A 6,000-nucleotide genomic window follows, 5' to 3' on the forward strand; every position below is an offset into this window, starting at 1 on the left:
AGTACACACTCTGCCCTTAACGCAATGCAGACAAACCTATGGTGATGTCGTGAAGCTGCACCGAAGGCTTCAGAGGTCAGTTATATAAGGCAACAGTATCAGAACAGACAGCACAGCATCTTATGTCTTGAAGCAAAACAGCTACGTGACCACGCTGCGCTGGTTTGTGTCTTTTAAAGTGTAATAAAACAGAAAAACAGCTGTTTGGGTTTTATTTGACATACGCAGACATCACATAGGTCACGCTCATAACCTTTAAAGCTGGCTTCATGGCTTCAGTGTATCACTCAATATCTTTGGTGGCTTTTCTGAATATCTCTGGTGAACATTTTTGGTCATATCCTCTAAAATTACCCTTTAGCCAAAGGTCGGCCCCTGACATCTCCGATCCATTTCTGATGGCCTGCTGTATCAAACTTGTCACACATGGGAGGCATTTTGCAGTTTTGAAGCATGTCTTAATAACTGAGTGTACATACATTAAATGTAATTGATCAAAATATTACACAACAATCATCTCACTTGTACCCAACGACGATGTGGTTTGCATGAGACTAAATAACTTGAACAAGAAATATGACCTCTGCAGGAATGTCTTGGGTTATTATTGTACTGAAACAAATGCAGTTTCTATGAATGGTCTGTTTGATCACTTCCACAAGTAGGTCTTTGTCAGTTATTCCTGCCTCTGCTCATAAGGTTAACTATTTCTGATGGAGGCATTCTTGTTTTAGCGGTGCAACTCTGTATTTGATGTCTTATGCAATCTCATCAAAATGAGCAAAACAGCAAAAGTGCCAGCAGCTACTAATAAAGTGCCTTTGAGCAAAGCACTTGATCCCCAGATCCCCATCACCAAGGAGCTTGCAGCTGTAAGCCTGTCAGTGCTAAAAATGAGCTGAACACATCAGATTTCAGCACATAGTGTTTTTGTACCAGTGTTCCCTGATTCCACCTCACCCTCTCTCCATTTCTCTTCCTCCAGCAGAAACTTTTCATGCCGAGGCAGCGATACACAGGGATTCAGCTGTCTGTGGCTTCTACTGTGTGGTTTGGATCTTGTTCAAGTTTAAAGAAGATGTTGAAGTTTTACAAAAACAAATGTCTGAACAGTAGGGGGAAGAAAAGCAGCACATTTTTACTATCTCCCCTTCAACAATCCTTCCTTTGAAAACAATTCTCACTTAATGTAAGAATGACATTTTTTGAGGATGAAATTCACCAAGCAGTGAACTTGGTATGGTTTCTTTAACAATACATCACTATGTTTAACTGTATGTGCTTAAAACTGCAGAACACTGAATACTAAAGTTGTACTGAAGTATGACTTTGAGGTCCTTGTGCTTTACTTGAGTATTTCCATTTTATGCAGGTTTATACTTCTATTACACTTTATCTCAGAGGCAAATAGTGTATTTTTCACTCCATCACATTTGTCTAACAGCCTCAGTCACGAGTTACTTTTCAGATTACAGTTTTTAAGCTCTTTCCTGTCAATGTCCTGATCAAGTGAAGGATTCAGTGTTCCTTTATAGGTTGAAAAAACTCTCCACCTTCTTCAATTAAATGTTTAAAAAACCTCTTGGATGAGCTGGAAATTGCACTATTACAAAACTGAAAAAGCTGATTTTCTGAGCTCATGAAAAGTTGACTCTTTGGATATTATGTGGTTCTCACAGGACGACACAACAAATATATGATGACCTTAAACATTAACAGCAGTAAGATGCAACATACACATTCATGCAGAAGTAATATGAATCCAAAAACATCATGAATGACAGTAAAACACTGACAGAGAATTTTATGCAGAATGAGTTTTGATTTTTTTATATAAACCTTGCCGATTATACTCGCATACTTTTACTAAAGTACTTGTAATGGAGTATTTCCACAGTGTGGTATTAGCACCTAAGTAAATGATCCGAATACTTCTTCCACCATCTTCTCATCAAATGCAAAGTAAAGCATTTGGAGATGCGTGTTTTTCACAGGACGGCAATGAAAAGTTAAAGCAGAGACAAAAAGATAAAAAATCATTCTGCAGCACACCTACACACCTTATTACGCTCAGTATGTGGCCAACAGCGCTCCTCGAATGTGCTAAACCATATATCTCCTGTAATCTTCTCAGCTTCATCAGACCAACAATAAAACAACATGACATCCAGTAACGTGTGACAGGGCGGTGAAATGTAGCGTCAGTCTGGGAGACTCATTTCTTTCTCTGCTCTGAGTGCACATGTTCCCACATGTGCTGATACAGCAGACACTTTCATCTCCCACGGCCATGTGGCCCCCCAGCTCCTACGGTCCACTACAGCACTGCTTTACTCTCCTGGCAGACTCAGTACTTGAGAACCTTTAGCCTACATACCGTAAGAACTGGGAGAATCGAGTTATTCTCAGAGATACAGTGAAGCAGAATTACTGACCGCTTGTCAGACAGGTTGACACAAAAGAAACCCAGACAGTGAAGCAGAAGAGAGAGAAAGGCCCGGGGAAACTAATGAGATGTTTTCATGGGGGAGGAGGAGGTCTTTAACCACAGAGACATGTCACGACCAACAGGAATGCGGTCTATCTGATTAATCTGGTAACAGGCCAAGGAGAGGAGGTGTTGGCTTTTGTGAGTTTCAATCTCAAGGCGACATAACACCGTGTGCTACAGCAAAAAGACAACAAGCATGAAACAAACAGCAGAGCTTTTTCAGAGCGAGGAAAAGGTTCATCATCCAGAGGAGAGGAGAGGATAGAGGGAAAAAGACTCTTTGGGGTATGAATGGTGGGGCTGTCTCTTTCATAACAGCCTCTCTGAGAGCCAAAACCGCCCTTATGGAGCAGCCTATTTTTAACGCCTCTCCATGTACATCATGCTGGCAGTGTAGATGAGAGGTTGCATAGGGTGGTGACCTGCAGCACGTCATGTTGTCTGCATGACCGTGAAGGGATCGATACTTGCACGGAGCAGCAAAAGTAAGAGTGATTTGAGGGCAAACAGACTATAGACTCATAGATGTGATCCAGTGTGTCCATCTGTTGCCTTTGCTCTTAACGGCCATAAACGAAATAATAAACACGCGAGCGAGCTATTGTCTGATGTGCTTCACGCAGAGATGATTGTGCTGTGAATTAAAGTGAGGCAGTAGGTTTAGTTCAGTGGGTTTAAGTTTAGAGAACGAGGAAGTCTCCGGCTCTAGCGTGGATTCTGAGTCCTCGATGGAATGCGCCGCTCTTCCCCTGCAGGCTCGCTGTGGGGATTCCTCACTAAGACGGGGACTAGACCTCCCAGCATGCAACAGAGCCTGCTGACATTTGCTAATTCAGTCAGTCAGTCACTTTTACGAGTCCTGCATTCAACACTGCATGAAAAAGTAATGGTAAACAAGTCTGAGCAATAAAATCTAAAAGGTCAGAATGGTGATGAATGCTTCCGTTCAGTATTTATTAATAAATTAGCAATAATTAATTATAGTTAGGGAGCTTAATCTATAACTTAATTTATAACAATGCGTCATATTGTTGCTGTTGGGTGAAAACCTTTTAAATCTAATTTGGGGGATTTCATACTTTTAGATTGGTTGGATTACACACTCTTCTACAGTTTGATCATCTTTAAAACTTTTATTTTTAAAACTCTATCTTTCCAGAACATTTTAGATGATGCTAAAGTGTAAAACGGGGAGTTTTCAGCAATGGTGGAAGAAGTACTCAGATCTTGTCTCAGTTACAAGTAAAAGTAAGACATTCAAATGTTTACTTAAGTAAAAATTCAAAAGTGCTGGCATCAAAATATCAGAAATTACCAGAAGTACCATGTAAAATGGTCCATTTCAGAATGATGTCTATAATACTGTATTATTGGATTATCATTATTGATGCATTCATGTGTTCACTTCAGTGTTCAATTTTAATTAGTTCAACTGATGGGCAGTTTGTGGGTTTCAATACAGTTTCACCTTATTATAAAGTATAAAGGAGCAAAACATGGAAATACTCAGATAAAGTACAAATACCTCAAATGCAGAAGTGCAGAACAATCAAGTGCAGAGCAGAAAATTTATAGATCACGATACACCTAAATTATTTAAATACACAACACAGGAGTTTTCATCAATGAATCATCCTTTAGAAAGTTTGGATTTGAGGATACATTTTTCCAAATATTGGAAAGCATGTCTCTAAACGTCCCTGTCGTGTTCATGTTGTTCACTTCGAAGCCTCCTTTATGGCTGCAAACTAGCTTTTAATCTAATTCAAACTGTACGTCACTGTAAGTCAATTTTATTTAGAAATCCCAGTATCACAAATGGCACGTTTGCCTCAAGCGGCTTTACATTCTGCCTGGCTGTCCCAGGTAAAGGCAGGTAAAGATGATTTAATTACTTCACAGTTAAGTCATTTCTTATGATGTATTTACATGATTTCCTCTCTCCTCTGCTTGGACGTACATTTCTGGCTCCCTCTCATTCTTTCATTAGCGCAATATACATTTTGCTCCCAGCGAAATGTCTGCAGTGTGTGTGTGTGTGTGTGTGTGTGTGTGTGTGTGTGTGTGTGTGTGTGTGTGTGCATCTTAATGGGCTGAGCTGTGATTGTTAATATGATGTTGAAAGAGAAAATCCCTCCATAAAGGTATGTAACCTCACAGATCAATCCTCTTAACTGATTAAAGCTTTACCAGAGGTTGTGCTCCCTGCAGCCATCTACAGGTCAGCTGCCTGCCGTGGTGGAACAAACTGGACGTATTAGGACAACTGCAGTTTTCTTGAAAGTTAAGCAAATGACGCAGACAACGTAGAACTGAATATTAAGCATTGTACAAATAATAGATTATTTTGACTGCACGTTGAGCTCAAAGAAGCTGAATGGATTCTCTGCGTTACTGATGTTGCATTACTCTACGAGAGAGCAGTCTGATGTCCTCGCTTTATTCATTTCCATGGTCCATTCAGTTCTTGCAAGAAAAATTGGACGTTGAACAACTTTTATTGTTTTTGCCAAATTCTACTTCAGTCGTGACCCAGTTTGGACGCTTCAGTCATTCAAGTGTATTTTCCTCTGTGCTTGCACTTATCTGCTATGTCACAGTTAAGGAGACGGAAAGTGGGTCACTCTGAGCTTGTGTGGAGCCTTGAAAAGAGGCTACCCAGCAGGACAGACCATTGTCCCCTCGCTCCAGGTTTGACATGAGTGTGTGTGTGTGTGTGTGTGTGTGTGTGTGTGTGTGTGTGTGTGTGTGTGTATATTTGTGCCTTTGGCCTCTCTCTAATGCACTGGGTGTTCTCATTCAACTGATGCTCTATTTGTGGAAGTATCCATGGTGATAATGATTTGCAGTCATGGAAAAGGGGCGGATGGACAAGTGGACGCATCTATTTGGCACACATGGATGGGATCTGTGCTCTTCCTGCCAGCCTGTTTACCTGCTCAAACAAGAGCGCGGGGAGTGGGTTGGACAGGCTTATGAGGGTCGGGATGGGTGAAAAGTTCCAAGAAACCACAGAGAGAGACAGAAGGGAAAGGAAGTAGAGAGAGTTCAGGGAGTGAATGACGGGACCAAAGGGCTGATCAGAGCTCCAGTCAGGCCCCAGGGGTAATTCAGCTTTGCGACAAGACACGTCACCGCACATTCCCAACATGTCTGCTCAGCCTTCCCTGCTTTTACAGTAAAGCACAGTATAGAGCATTACATAACCAGCAGCTTCCGGCTTTAGGATGCTGTTTATGAAACATTTACAGCGAAGAGAAGCTGCACACCATAAACACTCTGCACAAATCCACTGCTGCAGCAGACATATGGAGACCTCTGAGGGAGAAATGAGGTCAGCGTGGGGAAACTGGTAATAAGCTGAAAGCAACTATTACACTGTTACCTGGAAACTGCAGATGGGAATTTCCATCCCCTTTTGGGGACCTCACATAGACTTGCATTCATTTCCTGGATACTGACTCTAACCACCACCATAAACATAATTGACAAATCTTAACTCTTATATT

This window comes from Chaetodon auriga, chromosome 1 (genome assembly GCF_051107435.1).
Source record: "Chaetodon auriga isolate fChaAug3 chromosome 1, fChaAug3.hap1, whole genome shotgun sequence".
In the NCBI taxonomy this organism is placed as follows: domain Eukaryota; kingdom Metazoa; phylum Chordata; class Actinopteri; order Chaetodontiformes; family Chaetodontidae; genus Chaetodon; species Chaetodon auriga.